The sequence below is a fragment of the Prionailurus viverrinus genome, chromosome C1, assembly GCF_022837055.1.
Source record: "Prionailurus viverrinus isolate Anna chromosome C1, UM_Priviv_1.0, whole genome shotgun sequence".
NCBI classification, from domain to species: domain Eukaryota; kingdom Metazoa; phylum Chordata; class Mammalia; order Carnivora; family Felidae; genus Prionailurus; species Prionailurus viverrinus.
In genome coordinates, this window is record NC_062568.1 from 114548614 (window position 1) to 114566678 (window position 18065).

General features: G+C 53.2%; 1 long non-coding RNA gene across 1 annotated transcript; it reads left to right on the forward strand.

The window, feature by feature from the left end:
- Nucleotides 1-1570: 1570 nt before the first annotated feature.
- Nucleotides 1571-17824, forward strand: LOC125172329 (uncharacterized). The gene is made up of 3 exons (XR_007154689.1): nt 1571-1613; nt 2938-3026; nt 17713-17824. It is a non-coding gene; the product is annotated as an uncharacterized LOC125172329 (long non-coding RNA).
- The last annotated feature ends 241 nt before the right edge of the window (nt 17825-18065 follow it).

Below are 18065 nucleotides of genomic sequence, written 5' to 3' on the forward strand. Positions count from 1 at the left end.
CACAGGCGGCTGGGAGAGCACGATGAGTGAAACTATCAGCCCCTCATCTCCCCACTCATTTATCAGATGAATGTAACAGTCACCTGGCAAGAGCTTGAAGATTGGGGACATGGCAGAGGATGTTTTGATGAAGGACATTTCGATACACAAAAGGGATGGGGAAAATCTGGAAAGTGAGGTGACATCTCAGAGTTTGGGCCCAGGTGGGATGTTACAGCGGGGCCTCCGGGTCCCTTCTGGGGAGCTCAGGGCACTGGGCACCTGGCATCAGAAGGGGGTCAAGACAGGGGTCCCGAGAAAGAAAGGGAGAGTATTCTGGTATCTTTAACACCAAAGGGATCTTGGTGATTTCATAATCAGGGTCGTGGCTAGCCGTTCCTGAATATATCATGGATAGAAAAAGGAAAACCTAGTGATTGTTTGGGGCTTTTACTGAGCCAGTGGTGGGTGCCCTCTAAGCCAATGGGAGGAGCCTGTTATCGACAAGGAAAAATGTGTATGTCCATAACTGAACTTCAATTCAATATGTGGCTCATAAAGACATTTTCTGTCTATGCAACCTGACTTTCTACTATCTTAGGGAATTAGATCCAGATCTGCCTGCCTGTCTGAGCACAGCAGTTAATTGGATGGGGTAGACGCTTGCTGTCAGACCACAGGCAAATCGCCTAGGGATGGTGAATCCCAGTTTCTGCATTATGAGTTGGGAATAATGATATCTACTTCACTGGGTCAGACGGGAGAATGTATGTAGCATGTTCAGCACAGTGTCTGGTCCTGTGGCAGCAGGTGTTGTTATGGCAATTATTCCGTATGTGTATGTAGCTGTAAAGCTTCTATAGGGCCAGGAAGGCAATGTGATCAATAGCAAGGCGGGCGGTAAGAGACAACAGGGGGTGGTGGGGAGTGTAGCAAACTGGAGAACCCTTGCCTGTCTAAAGGGGGCAGCAGGTCCTCAGCCTCAGCCATTGGCTGCGGCACAAGAACTCAGAACAAATGTGGTCTGACCTTCCCAGAAACGCTGGGAATCCTAGTTTATGACTTTGGTGTTCAATTCAAATAAAAAAAACTCACAAACAATAACCACCGACATAGCTAACAACATTATGGGACGCACAGAACAGGTCCTGGAGCAGTGCTGGACTGCAGGAAGTTAAAACAAAGTTCCAGAAAGGCCAGTGGTCCTCAGGAGTCCGATTTGCCCCACAGAGAAGACTCAAAAAGCACCTGAAGGGCCACGAAGGCAGCCCGAAGTCACTGCTCCTCACCCGTTAGGGGACACGGCAGCATCGTTAAGCACCAGCCTCCCTCGGAGAGGATTTTGAGGAGGACAGCTCTCATTGACCTGCACGTACTGTGGCAGTTGCTCAATGACGGTCCCAGCGGTTTACACTCCCAGCCCAAGAAGCGAGCTCCTGGGGAACTGGAGGGTGTTTCTGGAGTTGCTCTAGGTGGCTGCAATACCTCAGATGTCCACTGGGGGTCTCTCTCGCACCACTGATGGCATCACCACCCCCAGGTCTAGCTGGGGCGGGGTTACTGCTGGGGAAGCAAGGTCAGGCGCAGCGTCTGTGGAAGGATTGCTGTGCCCTTCACGGTGATGTGACTGCCTGGTAAGTGTTCACAGAAGCCAAACTTGGATTTTAAGGGACAGCTCTCCTGCCAGCCAGGCAGCCTGTCTCAGTAGTCTTTCCTGTGCGAGGAAAAGTCCTTGGAGACGTTCTCTGCACACTAGGATCTCGTGATGATCCTAAGAGTTTCTGTGTAGGTCGGCTCTGTTGCCCTCATCCCCAGCCTCTCTCAGACGCTGGCACTGAGGAACCTGCCGCCCCCTTCCCTGATAGAGCTGAATAAGAAGTATATTCCTGGGGCACCTGGGTGGCTTAGTCAGGGGTCTGACTCTTCATTTCAGCTCAGGTATTGATCTCGTGGTTCACGGGTTTGAGCCCCGTGTCAGGCTCTGTGCTAACAGCAGGGAACCTGCTGGAGATCCTCTCTCCCTCTCTCTCTGCCCCTCCCCTACTCACGCTCTCTCTCTCTCTCAAGATAAATAAATAAACTTTAAAAAAAGAAGAAGGGGCGCCTGGGTGGCGCAGTCGGTTAAGCGTCCGACTTCAGCCAGGTCACGATCTCGCGATCCGTGAGTTCGAGCCGCGCGTCGGGCTCTGGGCTGATGGCTCGGAGCCTGGAGCCTGTTTCCGATTCTGTGTCTCCCTCTCTCTCTGCCCCTCCCCCGTTCATGCTCTGTCTCTCTCTGTCCCAGAAATAAATAAATGTTGAAAAAAAAAATTAAAAAAAAAAAAAAAAAAAGAAGAAGAAGAAGAAGTATATTCCGGGCTTCAGGGATTGTGCTGTTGGGGGTAGTTTTATCTGGTCAAAACTCCCTAGCTGAGAGATCAGAGATCTGGGTTTAGCTTCCGGTTCTGCCATTTATTAGCCATAGGGCCTGTTTCCTTATCTGTAAAACGGGCCTAACATTGATCTGGAAGAACCGTTTCAGGTATTAAATAGCAGTGCATGTGAAACATTTTAAAAACTGAAATACGTGTGACTCATTTACGTGGTTGCTGTAGGGTGAGGTGCCAGCTAACGTTTCCTGTAAAGTGCCACGTTGTAAATATTTCAGGCTTTGTTGGTTTTATCGTCTCCGTTACGGCAACTCAATTCTGCTGTCGCAGCCCCAGATGATACGGAGAGAAACTAGTGGGGCCGAGTTTCAGCAAAACTTCATTTTACAAAAACGGGCAGTGGGCTGGATCTGGCCCGCGGGCTGTACTTTGCCCACCCGTACCGCCTGGCTTTGTATGGCCTGTGAGCTAAGAATGGTTTTCATATTTCTAAAGGGTCTTAATGCACCAACAAAGAAAGATAGGTGACAAAGGCCAGACTGTTGGTGGCTCCCAAAGACCACAGCATTTGCCATCTGGTTCTTTACAGAAGTTGGATGCATCCTGCTCTCGAACATCTCGGGCACGGCTTAGCCCAGGAGACAGCAGCTCGTCCCTGAGTGTGGGGTGGCCTGGCTGGTAAGTCATAACACAACAGGCAGGAAACCGGGTGGCCCCTGGGACCATCAGTCTCACAAGGTGCGGGACAGAGGGGACGCATGGCTTTTCAGGTGCCTATTTTGGATGGCCCATTTGAAAGAGGATCAGAAAGGATTTCATCTGAAAAGGAATCAAGTGCAAATCAAGTGCTTTCACTTCCTGAATTGTTTCCAGCGCACAAGGTTGTTCTGAACGTGGGCCCTGAGTCATGGGGGAGCCCAGGATGTCTGCCCACCTGGGGAGCCAGGGGATCTGACACAGAGGCCAGAGAAGGGGTGCTGTCAGGCCAGAGACTGGCTTAGAAGCAACATGCTTCTTCCTTGTTCTGGGTTCAGTCACACAAATGAGCAGAGGCAGCAGCCTCCGGGCCCAGAGAAACAGTCCACAAAGGCAAGAGAGAGAGAACGCTGGGCTGGGGGATGCGTGTTGCGCCCATGAAAGCGATGCTTTCTACGGAGAAGGCCGGGAAGCCTGGACCCTTGGGAGCAGCCGTGTTGGGGCATTGGGTGGGGGAAAGCGGGGGATGTGTCACAGTGCTTATTGGTCTGTTTCTGCTCCTCTCCCCTGCCCCCCATTCCTCCCACTGCCCCCGAGACAAGATGCTGTTAGGAAAATAGGGGCTGCTTGGCCCCACCGAACCCTCTCGTCTACCATCAGGAAAATGGTGGCTCTCCCAGTATCGTTATGGTCCCGCTCAGCCCCCGGGGCTCAGGCCAGGGTCTCCCTTCATCTTCTCGGGTCCTTTTATGACAGCTCTGGGTCTCCCCAGGAATGGTGCTGGAAAGAAGACTTTTGTCTTTTTTGTACTGCTTTTCCTGACTAAATATCATAGTCATTGCAGAAAATTTGGCAAACAGAGACATGAGTAAAAAGGAAATGTACAGGGGGCGCCTGGGTGGTTCAGTCCGTTGAGCATCCGACTTCAGCTCAGGTCACAATCTCACAGATCGTGAGTTCGAGCCCCGCATCGGGCTCTGGGCTGACAGCTTGGAGCCTGGAGCCTGCTTCGGGCTCTGTGTCTCCCTCTCTTTCTGCCCCTCTCCTGCTCATGCTTAGTCTCTCTCTCTCTCTCTCTCTCTCTCTGCCCCTCCCCCACTTGTGCTGTCTCTCTCTCTCTCTCTTGAAAATTAAAAAAAAAATGTACAGAATGATTTTAGACTGAAAACCAGATTAATTCAGGAAACAATTACTTTATTGAGCACCTAGTATGTGCCGGGCGCTGTTCTTGGTGCTGGGGATGCTGCATGAACAAAGAAACGTCCTTGGCCTCTCGGAGTGTCTATTCTAGTCGAAGAGACAGTGAGTAGAGCAGGGGAAGGGCCACCTTTATTGATATGGGGCCAGAAAACGAGGAAGCAACATGGTGGGTATCAGAGGAAGAGCATGTCAGGCAGAAGGAATGGAAGTGTGGCAGGAACCTGCCTGGTGTGTTCAGGGGTGTGAGGGAGGCCAGCATGGCTGCAGCAGGTGAGCAAAGAGGGTATGGAAGGAGAGGAGGCAGGGACAGCTGGCCGAAGACACGTAGGGACTTGTCGATCGTGGTGAGGGCTTCAGATTACTACTGAATGAGACAGAAATCCAACGTAGGCTCTTGATCAGCAGAGCAACCGACCGGCCTTATGCTTTGAGATAATCACTCTGGACGCTGGATGGAAAGCAGGCGGGGCCTGGGGGTTGGCATGGGTGGGAGCTGGGATACCAGTTAGGTTACTGCGGTAATGCAGGGGAGAGAGTCTTCCTTGGCCCCCCTGGAGCCCCTGGCTGGGGCTGGAAATCCCACTCACGAAGGCCAATCAACAGGAGAAAAGCCCGCACAAGAGAACGTGGACCCAAAGCGGTGACCGGATCAGGAGGCTTTAGGCAAAGAAATGATACAGTTTGAAGAACTGGCAAGACACAGGGTCAGGGCCACGGGCAGCGAGTTTATTTCTACGGCCTTCTCAGGTCCCAGTTCCCTGTCACCAGTGACGTCTTCCTGCCTTTGGGTGCCTTTCACATGGGAGATTTTATCTCCTGGTTTCAGGACAAAAAGAGTCAGGGAGGCCTTGTGGCCTCAGCTGTTTCTTAGGTGCCTTGAATTAAAACAATATGCCACGGTGTTGAGTCTTGGGGCAACATATTCCGCTCCCCTTCGATAGTAATACAAGGCTGTAACAGTGGAGGGAGCTGCCCTGGGGGAGGCCTGGAGCCTCTCCCCTGGGGTTCCTGCTGCTTCTTCTCAGTGGCCTCTCCGAGAGTCCAGTCTGGAACCCCAAGATGCCTGGCTGCACAGTTTGAAAACCGCTGGAAGGGAAGGTCTCTAAGGGCACCTCTGGCTCTGGGCTCCCGGGCTCCCGTGTCCCTGCGGGCCAGGCTGTTTGAGGCCCAGACCTGATTGATTCCATGAGAGGCAGCCTGGCTTCCATTTTCCAGGCCTCTGAAAATGCTGACTTGGAAACTGGACGGGTTTTTCAGGGTCCAGAAAGGGGAGGGATTTTGAAAACTCAACTCCCAGCTGCAGAACGTGGCCAGCCCTGCGTAGGAATTGTAAGGATGAGTAAAACAAAGCAGTTGCCCCAAGGAACCCACCAGCTGGCCCAGGAGCTAGGAGGTCATACCAATGATAAAAGGGGTCTGTGACCCTCTGGCCCTGACTTGCTTCCATATGCCCTGGGCCCGTGGTTCCCAAACCGGGTCGGCCATGAGGGCACCTGGGAAGCTTTAGACCACACAGGCTTCCAGAGGGTTTTCTCGTAGATCCCTCAGTCTCCTCCTTAGTCTCTCAGAACGTCTCTGGGCTGAGCTAGTGGTCTGTGAAACCACTTAGCACCCTGAAATGTCCTAAGAACACCACCAACATGGAGGGAGATATTCTCACAGAGCCCCACAGATCTCACAGAGGGGGAGCCCTCACCAGAGAGAAAAAACTAGGAGGCGAGGCTGGCTGAACAGGTGGGACCTGAAAGTCCATGCCAGAACCTGAAGAAAATTGGACATTTCCAAACAGAAAGAGAGAGAGAGAGAGAGAGAGAGAGAAGAAAGGGGGAGGGGAGGAGAGCGTGTATCCTCTGTGAGTGAATGGTAATTTTCTCACAGTTGCTGGGAAGAAAGAAAAACAACAACAACAGCAAAAAACATATCAACAAAACCAGACTGAGAGCCGCCAACTAAAAAGATTTCTCTGAGTCAGACTTCTTTCCTGGAAGCTGTGAACTTTATCCTCCGGCAGCCATTAATCTAATATTAAGGCCCTTAACCTTCTTAATTGTTCTCTTTCAGCATCGGCTGGTTTCATATTAACCTTTCAGTCTTTCCCATAATGCAGTTACCTCCAACTCCAGCCAGCCCTGATCCAGGGGCGGCCGCTGGCCCAGTGCCTCCCTCTCCCGGGCTCCATGGCCTTGTCCTTATCCTCTGCGGCCTGCCCGCTTTGCTCCCTGATGTGCCCTGAAGGCCCCCAACGACCCTACTGTGTGGCCGCCCAGCCTGAGTTCGAGTTCCGGCCTCTCCTCTGAGCAGTGTGTCTGTTTTGAGGGGGGCCTCGACTCCTTGGGTAATTGCTGAGTAAGTGGGAGCATTGGGGACGGTGGGGAGGGTCTTTTGTCCCACAGGAGAGGCCACTGGGGCCCTTTCTCGTTTACAGTCAGGGCAGAGCTACAAAGAACCTTGACATTCACTTTCCAAACCCTTATTTTGGGGGGCACAGAGGCCCCTCCTCGAGGTGGGGGTACAGAGTTCAATCAGAAGCAGAAGAGGTGAGACCCCGGGAGGGGACTTCCCTCTGCCTCGCCAAACCCGCTCTGGCCAGGACGAGGACTAGTCGAGGCTGTCTTCCCAACGTGCCCCCAGAGGGGCGAGGCTGGGGCAAAGCAGATTCTTCAAAGCCTGTCCCCGCCAGAGGCCCTTCTCCCAGCTACAGTGGACCAGAGCTGACTCTTCCCTGGCCCTCCTGCCTGGGGGGCTGGGCTCCAGGCTTGGTGTTCGTCTTGGGCTTTGGCCTGGCGAGGACACCCTCGGGCATCAGGATGGGAGAAGGCAAGCCCCTCCCTCATGCAGGTCTTTTCCTGTCACTGGGCATGTGAGCCCACTGCTGTCCCCACACCAGAACCGCTCTCTATTTTGTCGTGCTCTCCAGGCACTGCACCCCTTTCACGAGTGAACGAAGCCCTGGGCTCAGTGTGGGGGGAGTTGAGCTCTCTGCTCCTGTGCCCCTGGTATCCTCTGGGCAGCTCTGCCTGGGGAGGGCGTTCTTCCAGACCTTCTCCAATGTCGATTCCACCCTGGAGACACCTTGACTTCAGCCCCTTTCTTCCCCGAGTGGGATGCCTCTCTCAGTGTAGTCTCACCTCAGGGGACTGGAGGACAGATCCCAGGGAACGGTGGCTAGGCCACCAAACCCAACATTGCTTCCTTCTCCATGGGGTCCCGCTCAGCTCTGTTTGCCTACAACCACACACAGTGAGGGGGTGTCCCCCAGTGCTGCACCCCCAGGTTCCGGATACAGGGAAGGCCCCCAACCCACACCTTGTGTCGGTAGGCTTAACCTTGGCCTCAAAAGCACTCTGGAAGAGATCTAGTTTCTCCCAGCCACAAGTAGCTGCCATTAGGTTGGGCAGTCATGCACAGCCCTTCACGTGAAAATACGGAGGCCATGTTAGCCTACGGGGGTCATGGGCCCTCCCTGGAGGTACATATTTCCCTAGATTTGTCCCAGCTGACAGGCAAGGGGGGCGAAGAAAACACAAAAACAAAACAAAACAAAAATAAAAATCACTTTGAAACATACACACGGTTTAATAACTACAACAATTAAACACTTCTAAATAACAAAGCACTCTCTTCTCATTTTGCTCTTATCATCGGAGGGTTATTTTATACAACTGGAGCTTTAGAGTTTTTTTCCTTTCAGTGCATTGGCACAGGTTCAAAATGATATCCAGAGCTGTCCAATTTGCCTATCGCCCCAGACTTACTGATCTCAAGAAGTGAGACTAAGTTTAGCTGGACAGGCTGGGGGCTGAGTCGGGCATCTCAGCGCCGGGGAGCAGCGTCCACTAGGGACCTGTGGTCAGGGGAGCCCAACCCGGGATCTGCATGAGGGACAACCAGCTGGCCCAGCTGTGCTCTCGTGGGGCCTGGGATACTGTCAGGAAGATACAGTAAACGAGCCTGATTAAGGGGGAAACAAACATCACAAGGAGAGAAACAAAGCAAGTGATTCCACTCAAATGAATTAAGAGCAAACTCATGAAGCATGGGGTGGGTGTGGGTTTGACTGGAGAAAGGATTGGGGGTGGGTGTGGTTAACCCAGGAGGCAAGCTCTACACCGGAGGTGGAGGCAGCTGAGAGAAAGTAGGGGAAGGTCTCCATATTTGGGTGGGGCCATTAGTGGTGGCGGGCAGGGGTGTGGATAAGTGAGGTCTCTCTTTCCCTCTCTCTCTCTCTCTCTCTTAAACACACACACACACACACACACACAGTTTTGAGGAAAAGGAGCAGAGGGACCAAGCTGGCCCAGAGAAACCAGTCAGTACTCTAAAAAGTCAGACTCACGATATTGCAACACCTCCTCTCGCCCCCATCACCCCTGCCCGTCTCGAGTTCAGGCCTGCTGCCTGGGGTGGTACAGTCATTTCCATAGCAACCAACTGTTCTGTCTCAGAGACATGACTCTGACTCCAGGTGGGTTACGAATAGAAGGCACACACGAAACTGCTACGCGACAGAGATCTCGTTGCCCAGCAAGCGCCCCTGCTAATAAAGAAAAGGTACAGACTGGAAGATAAATGGAACAGGGACGAGCAAGGACTACATTTGGCATGAAGCACCGGCTGTTTGCTGAACACAACAGTAGCCATCTAGTACGTTCAACAAGAATGATGCCGGCAAGCACAGCCAGGGCAGCCTCCGTCAGCCAGCAGGCTGAGGGCCATCGCAGGGACAAGCATGCACAATGCTGGGTTCGTAGCTGGAAAGGGGATGCCTTCGACGTGTCCTCTCTATCTTGCACATAGTCCAGATGCTTGCTGCACGGCGGCACCTCACAGGATCCCAGCTCTCCTGCATGTGCAGGCGTGTGTGTGTGAATTCTCTCAAGGAGGACTCATCCACGCTCCTTAGGAGTTAGTAACCCAAGCCCAAGCCTTACTAATTAGAAACAACTGGAGGAAGAGTAAGTCTGAGTTACCAGGTATCTCAGGAGAGAAGCATCATATTGTTCTGAAGGCGTGACCGACACAGTGCCTTTGTCAGGCAGTCAGGCCAGCCTGAGTCTGCTCTTTACAGCCCTGCATGGCCGAGGGCAAGCCCCTTGCCTGTCCTGGTCCTCATCTCGTAGAGGAGGCGGACGGACTTCATGACCTCCAGATGCAATGCTTCCTCTAGTCCTTGTTCTCAAGTTCTGTCTAGTGCAGAGGCTGGCTCTCAGTGACTCACCTGCAAACGTCAGGTTGATTGGATGTGCTGAGTGTTTTCATAGAGTGGAATCAAGACCATGTGCTCATCTGCCATTCGTCTCTGCCTTCAGTTAACATCGATTACTATGTGGCAGTCACAGGGCCAGGCATCTGGAATCAAGGTAAGAAGTGATGGTGGCTTGGGGCCCTCCCAGCTGCCTGGGGAGACGAGCAGGCCATGCTCAGACCCATGGGGTGCAGGCTGGCATCCACCTGCGGACAAGCACACCCAGGTCTGGGGGAAGGTGGCTCTGGAGGCACCTGCAGAGCTTTCTCTGCACACCCTAGGTGTGGCGGGAGGCAGCCTTGGGGAGGAAGGCAAGCTGCCTAGAGGGGCCGTGCTGGGGAGACCCCCAAATGACCCAGAGACCACAGGGTGGCAAGATGGATGAAGTCGAGAGCAAACAGGCCATGCCAATGTGGGTGCCCTGACATCTTCGTTCTTCTCAAAGAAGTGGAAACAGACCACTCAGAGAGGAAAGGCAGTAAGTTAAGGGAAAAGAGTGAGATCTGGGCAGATGTGTCCCTCCAGGAGATTCAAGGTGTTGCGGGTGGCCAACAGGGTTAGGCCATTATCACTAAGGCCCTGGGGAGGTGCTGGGAGTGAGGACCCAGACTTGGGAAAAGATTAAGGGAACAGGTAAGGCTGCCAGAAGGCCTCCTGGGCACAGCAGGCAGGGTGTTCTCTCCCCTGCCAGCACTGACAGAGGGGTGGCTGAAGGCATGAATTTAGTGCAGGGCAATGGTTGTCTCCCTTGAAACCCACAGAAAGATGGGGGGAGCATTACAGAGTGAGGTGCAATGGCGAGCCTTGACCAGAGAGAGAGAGCAACCACCCGTCTGAGTTTTCCACGCTTCTCTACTAAAAAGAATCAGACACTCACAGAGCCGTTCCCTGAAAATCCATCAGCTAATCATTCAGTACGTGTTCACCAGCTAGTGTTTGGTATTATTTGTTATGTGAAGTATTCTTGGGGCTCGAGACGTCGTCGTCCGTGTCCTCGAGTTACTGTACCGCTGGAAGTTTACATGTGCACCTGCGAGTCTGTGTGGGCTGAGCTATATTCTGTGAGGGCTAAGCAAGGGCACAGACAGAGTCACGTGAGAGAAAAAGGGATCTCCTGGGATTGCCTGCTTAGGAAGTCTTCACAGGAAAATGGCTATTGCGAAGGCGTTGAAGGGTGTCTAGATGGAGAGGACGAAGTGAGAACACAGGATGTGTTAGGGAGGCTGGGGAGAGACCAAGCTTGCAGAAGCATCCTGCCACCAGTTGCCACCAGGTGGCGCTGGTCTCAGGGAGGGGCGCCAGCGTGGGAAGGGGGACATTTGCTGACGTTGGACGTACACTTCAGGTTTGAGACCTGGGTGATAGCTGGCTGGGCCTGGCCAAACTCCTTAAATTCCACGTGCCTAAGTTTCCTCTTCTGTAAATTGGGAAAGGGAATAATGTTTATCTCCAAGTCGGGAGACAGGAACTGACACCGACAGTGGGCAAAGCACCCAGTACTTAGCGGGTCTCAGGAATGCTCGTCCCTTCCCCTCCTGGCCTGTAGAGAAGGCCGAATTTGAGACTAAAGGGGAGTAAATATTCCAGAAGTCCTCCGACTGCCCTTGCAGGGGTAAATACACAGATTGATCAGTGGGGAAAAAATGTTCTCTTGCAGCCTGTGGGGTGAGTTGACCATGCATGCTTGTCTCCGGATGTTTGACTTCCTGAATCTTCCCCGAACAATGCCATCTCTGTCATGGCACCGCTGGCAAGCAGTCCCATGAGAGCCAGGTTCTTGTCACATGTCCTTTTCCTGGAATGAGTCACTAGAGAATTGGACTGTCGTTGTAACCTTCACCAGCTCAGGGAGGTGAAATGGGTGGGAATGAACACAAACAGAGTACAACTTGGTGCTTAATGTTCCTTTCCATCAACATGTTGCCCCGGGGCCTTAACCTTGCCACTCAAAAAAAAAAAAAAAAAAACAGGGTCGCATAATGAAGGAGATAAACTGAGTGACCCCCTTGTAATCCACAAACAAAGGGCCTTTCAGTAGCCCGAGGTCCGAAGTCTTATCTATTGCAATAAAACCTGGCCGGTTCCACACTGGAGGGAGAGTGGGTGATCCCAGTGAGACATCTCAGCCCCAGCACAAGATCAGAAGAGGCATGTTGATACTTCCCCAAGGGAAAAAGGTGACAACGAACAGAGACGGGGACAATCGAAATAACTGCCGGGATGACGTCTAGAATTTAAACTTTGAAAATCGAATGCAGGTCTTTCCCTGTTTGGCTGTATAAACATCAAGTCATTTCAAGATGGCAAGCTTAAAGCAAACACACAAATCTACGTGTAACCTCCATGACCCTCGTGTTTCCCCAAACGCGATGTGAGCTTGGGAGCGATGGTGTGTTTAACCCGCGCCGCTCGCGGGGCGGGGCAGGAAAACAGCAGGCTGGGAGTCAGGACAGTCTCCGTGCCACTCTCCACTCTGGCCATGTGACCTTGGGCAGACCCTCCCCCCCTCCCCTTGCTTGTCTGGGACTGAGGTTCCTCAGCCGAACGATGGATGGTTTGTCTAGATAATTTAAAGTTTCCTTTAAACACCCTCCCCCACCCACCCAGAGGCTTTTGTTTTCATGGCTACTCGTACTTTGAGCTTTAACAAAAAAAGGAAAGGGGCCTGGCCTCTATCCTTACCAGTCCCGTGTATCACCCCGCAAACACAAGCCCAGTAGGGCAGAAGGGGCTCCTCCTTCATGGAAGCTCTGGACCTACATTTGTATATTGCAGCGGAGCCCAAATGTTTGCTCCCAGGGTGGGGGTCAACGGTCACCCGGCTTTCTGACTTGCTGAGGGCTCACAGATCATTCCGTGAGCTGTTCAAATTCACACCCGGCTCCCGTGGGACACTAGCTCAACTCTGCAAGTCAGTCTACAAACATCAGTGTCGCTGCCATAGCAGGTGCTAATGCTAGTCGCTGTCGGGGGAACCAAGATGAGCAAAGCAAGCATGGCCCCAACCCCGCGGAAGGTGACATCCTAGCAGGTGCTTGTGTCCAAGCCCAACGGAAGCACACAGCACTGTGACAACACTTGAGGAGTGGTGGGGGTGGGGGGTGATAAGAGCAGTCCCAGCTGGGGTCAGGCTTCCTGGAGGAGGAAGACTCTGACCTGAGATCTACAAGAGGGGCAGGACGGGGACCGCCTGAGGCCGGAAGAGCATGCCAACTGATGCAAGTGCGCGAGTAAACACAGTGGCTGAGGAGCACAAGTCCTCAGGAATAGCAAACAGCCCTGTCTTGCTGGAGCTTCAAGCATACGAGGGAGACGAGCTTAGACGCCCAGGCAAAGGCCGATTCATAGAAAGTCTGCAGAACGCCAAGGAATTTGAACTTTGGGACGGGACATGGGACATCATGGGCATTCTTGAGCAGGGATGTGTCTTGGTGAGACTTGTACCCAGGAGAGGAATCTGCCAGCGGAATGGACTGAAAGAGGAGCCAGATGGGGGCAGAAGGAACAATGAGGGGATTATTTTGATAACCCGGATCGGTGGGTGTAGCCGTCTGAGCTGCAGTGAGACCAGGGTTGGAAAGGAGGGAGACTCTGGAAAGGTGCCGTAGAGGCAAGGAGTGGCACTCTGTGCCTGATGGGATGTGGGGGTCAAAGTCACACTGAGGCAGAGAGAATGCTGCAGGGGAAATCCAGCCACCTGCCCAGCCTGGACTCCCGTGACAGATCATCCCGGGGGCGTGGAGGGTCAGCCCGAAGTGCCCGGAGGTCAAGAAGCGAACAGCTTCAGGAAGGCGACGACGGTGGCAGTGACTGTGGGCTCTCCCTCCGCTGTTTTACCAACAGCGCCCCTAATTTTCAGCCAGACGCATGCCTCCTACCCCCCACTCTGAACCAAGATGCTCTCTAACTCTCTTAGACCTAATAATCCGTCAGTCATGCATCACATGACTTCATCTGGTTAGTCAATTTGTAATCAGAAGTGTCAGACTCTTGGGAAATAGTTTTCCTGCTGGTTAGAAGGCAATACGACTTTAAGAGGATTTAGGTCTTGTAGTTACAATCAGATTTGAGTCCTGCCTTTTCTGTACTTACATAGTGGATATCTTTTGTGCGTGCGTCCGACTTATTTATTTTGTAACTGGAAGTTTGTACCTCCTAATCCCCATATTCGGGTATGGGGATCATCCACCTACTGGACACCTTAGCCGGCCAGGAACTCCTCTCCAGAACACCTTTGGCTTCTGCGGGTGTCTACCGCTGACATCCTTAACGCTTGTGCATTCAGGGAGTCACCGTATGACTCTCTGTGTTCTAGGGGATACTTTGTTCGTTGTACTGATCGCAGGGGACAGGCACACGTGAGGAGCCCAGAGGAAGCTCAGGTCAAAGCGTAGCTGCTGGGGAGGACAGAGGAGCCAATCCCCGCCTCCCAGCCCTGGGAAGGGCACCTAAAGGTGAAACTGGTCTTAGGAGGAAGATAGGAAGATCAGCTCCCTCCCTGCTGAGGTTGTGGGGTTCTAATCAATAACTGGTCGCGGTTAACATAGATGGAGCGCTTCCTCTGTGCCGGGCAACGCTCTAAGATTTAAATGCATCGCCTGACGATTCCATTGGAGACAGATGTTACTATTAACCGCACCTGCAGACAGGGAAACTGGGCATTGAGATGTGAGGCTCGCGGTCACACAGTTTAGCGAGCCCAAGCGCTGTGGCCCGAACCCAGCTGTTTCTGATGCAGGGCCCTTGACCTGGGGTATCGGCTGTTCTAGGGGGGTTAAAAAAACTTCTTCCCCACAAACTCCCTTTTCCAGGAATGTATCTCTTCTCGGTGACATCAATTCCATCCTTGGTGGTTTGAGAAAATCCCTGCTTGCAGGCTACCTTCCCCGTCCCGGGTTACTGTATTTGGAGTTAGAGAGGGGCTTTCCGCGGGGAGCAGTGGGATGGAGAGACCTCTAATTTGTAACATTTGCCAAATGTCCGTGGTGAAAATGCTCCCACCGTGACCGATCTGAAGCTGTCACTGCGGCTTGTAAGAGCCCTGAATATGTAATAATCGGCTCTCATCAGTCGGTTCCAGCCCAGCACTGGGGCCCGGAGGATTGCATTAGAGCTAAAAGGGTCCTCCTGCTAGCTGGGCATTTGAAGAACACGGGTGGCATCAAGGGCAGGCCCTGGAAACTTCTGGTGCTCTTCCAGGTGGGCCTTTGAGGGGGTCCCCGCCTGCTCCCCACTAGAGGTCTGGCCCAGGGCGCTCTGGGAGGCAGGGCTGGGGCCTGTGCTTCGGGCGGTCGGGGGCTCACCCGTCACTATGGGTCCCGAGGCCCCGCCCATCCCTCACCACCTGAAAACAGCTCCTGCGGCCAGCAGGTGGCAGCACGCTCGCGTTCAACACCCGCGGCTGAGCAAAGTGAGGGGCCTTTGTTCTGGGCCAGAGGCGGTGTCACGAAGAGAAAGGCCCAGAGGGGCAAGCTAATCGGCCTGTCCTTAGCTGACCCGCGCCTACAGAGCCAGTGGACGAGCTCCCGCAGCTTGATCTAATGAAAGCAACCTTAGCAAACAAGAGACAGCCGTCCCAGCTCCTGCCCGCCCGCCCATCCTCAGGGCTTAGGCCCCGCCTGGGGCGGCACCGCGCAAACAGGCCCCCGGGCCTTCCAAGAACGGAGCCAAGTGCCAAGGATGTGTTTCCAGTTCGGAGAAGGGAAGCTCTTTACTCCTCCCTGCTACCCCTACCCACAAGCCTGCAATGCTCCTTATTTTGTTGACTGGATTCTACTGGAGGGTCAGCCCCTACTGGGATAGTGGGAGTTCTAAGGGGCTTACCTGGGATCATCCTGGCTATAGCAGTGAGAGACCCAGGTCCTGGGAACCCCCCGTCCTGGGAGCCATCTACTGTCCTCATAGTTGGAGTGGCCTCCTGGCACACAGTAGGCGCTTTCTGCGTGGATGCTGCTGATGGCTGTGCTGAAGGAGGCGGTTGGGGGGGGGGGTGCCAAGCACAAGTCACGTGGGATCACGGGCCTGACCAAATCCAACAGGCAGGATTGGATTTCATTCATTTGCCAAACGTGCTCCTTTTGTTTTTCGTCGCAGGTAAGGGCCAGAATATGTAAGGGGGAAACTCTGGAGCAGTCCGCCTTCTCCCCCTCACTTTCCATCTTCGGCCTCCCTCCCGCTCTCCTGCCATCACACCCGCCACCCGTCTGCACAACCTTGCAGTCCGGGGCCCTCCCGGAGTCCCACAGCAGAGAACTCCATGTTCCTGGGCAGGGTGGGGATGCTTATGGGGAAAGGTGGCAGGGGTGGTGAAGAGGCAGGCCAGAGGAGGGGTGAGGCGGATGGGAGCCTCTTCAGAGCCACCAGCAGGGCGGAAGCTGTCCAGAGGATCCCTCAGCCTGTGTTCCCTTCTGTAGCGCAAGCCCCATTGCGACGTGGCTTGCCTGCTTATGTCACTGTCCCATCCTTGGAAGTTTCCCTTCTTGGCTGAGGGCTTAGCTCAGAAGAGTCAGGCTCAGCAAACACTCACCTGCAATGTGTCTTGAATCAGGGAGAGATCTTTGCTTAAACCAATATAAGCAATTTGCAAACTCTCTTCCCTGCTCTGGACTTTGGGAAAAAGAGCAGACCTCTCCCTGTGGCTCCTAAGTTCTGCACAGGTGGGTTGTCACTGACTCCACAACCTTATCCTGTGCTGTCGTGCCCAGCACTTACTGTGGTGCTCACCCTGGCCTTCCTCCAGCCTGTAGAGACGCCATGCTCTTTCTTGCCTCCGAGTCTCCACTCGGCCCTCCCCTCTGTGTGGGTGAGAATAGTAGTGGGATCTGGCTCAGGGGGGCTGGCCCCAGAAGCCATGTGAGAGGGTCAGGTTGAATCTTTGCCCCCTGAAGGATGAGAAGGAATCATATCATCCACTGGAGAGCAGGTGTGAACATAAGAACACTTTCACTGTGGCAGGAATCGACTCTTCTCTGGTCATCCTGTTAGGAAGGAGTTGTTGGTGCTTAGAAATATAGACCTCTCAGGGTGCCTGGGTGGCTCAGTCGGTTGAGCCTCAGCTCAGGTCATGATCTCACCACTTGTGCGTTCGAGCCCCGCGTCGGGCTCTGTGCTGACAGCTCGGAGCCTGGAGCCTGCTTCGGATTCTGTGTCTCCCTCTCTCTGCCCCTCCCCCGCTCACACTCTGTCTCTCAAACATAAATAGACATTAAACAAATTTTTTTAAAATTAAAAGAAATATAGACCTCTCATGAGCTTTGTGTCTCAGATTCTTGAATAACTCACCACTCCTCATGTTACAATCCATCACTTAGTGAGTTCGTATTTACATTCCATTAGTCACAAATTAATGCAGGCATAGCCCTCTTCTAGGTAAAAATTGACCATGCAGGTGAAATCCTGCTGACTCCCGCCTTCCAGCCAACATTTGGATGTACTGGAGCCTACATTAACCCTATGATCTCAGTAGAGGGTCTTAGCACTTGGTGATTTATATGCGTGGGCGCTATCTTCCACCTTAAGGAACAAAGACCAGGAGTCTGGGCTATTTGTAGCCACCAGATAATGGTCCATGAATATGGAGTTTATTGAAGAAATGCTGAGTTTGTGACATGGAGTTTCCCAGGTAAACCAAATCCTAGATAGAAGGCACGGCAACTCTGCTTATGAAGACACGGGTATCTCCAAATCTCCAAAGCTTTGAGGGATAGGGAGTCTTTCCTGGCATCAGAGAAGGGCCTTGACCCCATCACCAGGGCTAGAGGAATGTTAACAGTTCCATAGAGACGCGGCTGTCAGCTCTTCATTGACCCTTTGTTGAGCTGTGAAACGACTCTCGCGGAAGCTGGCGTGCCTTGCCCCTCTATGAGCAGTCACCTTCGGAATCTTGAAGGTGGGCCAACCCCTTGGGTTTAAACCACCTTTGTTCTTTTCAAAGAGCCCATGTCGGCGATTGTGTCCTCCCTAGCTTAGTTCCAGCCACCTTCCCCTTATTCTTCTGTGTGGCGGAAGCCAAGCAGCTGGGAACTGTCCCGGGATCTGGGGCCTCAGGGCAGTTTTAGGTATGTTGGGGCATGACTATCTTTGCCCCCATCAGTTACCTAGAGGTGTGAACTCTTAGGTTGCCCATGGAAGGAATCGGAGGCTGGGAAGTGAAGGTGTGGACGTGGGGACGGGAAAAATGGAGGGCAAGGCTGCAAGTTACCTGTGTCCTGTTTGTTTTTCTAGGCAACTTTAGTTCTGCTCCTTCATGCCTGTGCCTGAAGAGCCCCCTGGACTGCCTCTCCCCCACTCAGCATGCCTTTTTCACCTCCTTGGCCACGGCCACTTGCTCCGAGGTAAGACGCCCCACCCTCCCCAGAACACAGAGTTCTGTCCCAGAGTCTGGGAGGCAGACGGTGGGTGTGGAGGGAGGAGGGGCCAGGACAGTCAGAGCCACAAGTGAGGAGGAAAAAGAAAGGGACTGTTTTAGTGTTTCTCGCCAACTCCCACCTGTTGTCAAAGAGCCAAGGTGGCAGGTTTTTGAAATCAAAAGAAATGACATGTTGCTCACCGGATTTGGTGATCTTCTGCAATCCCTC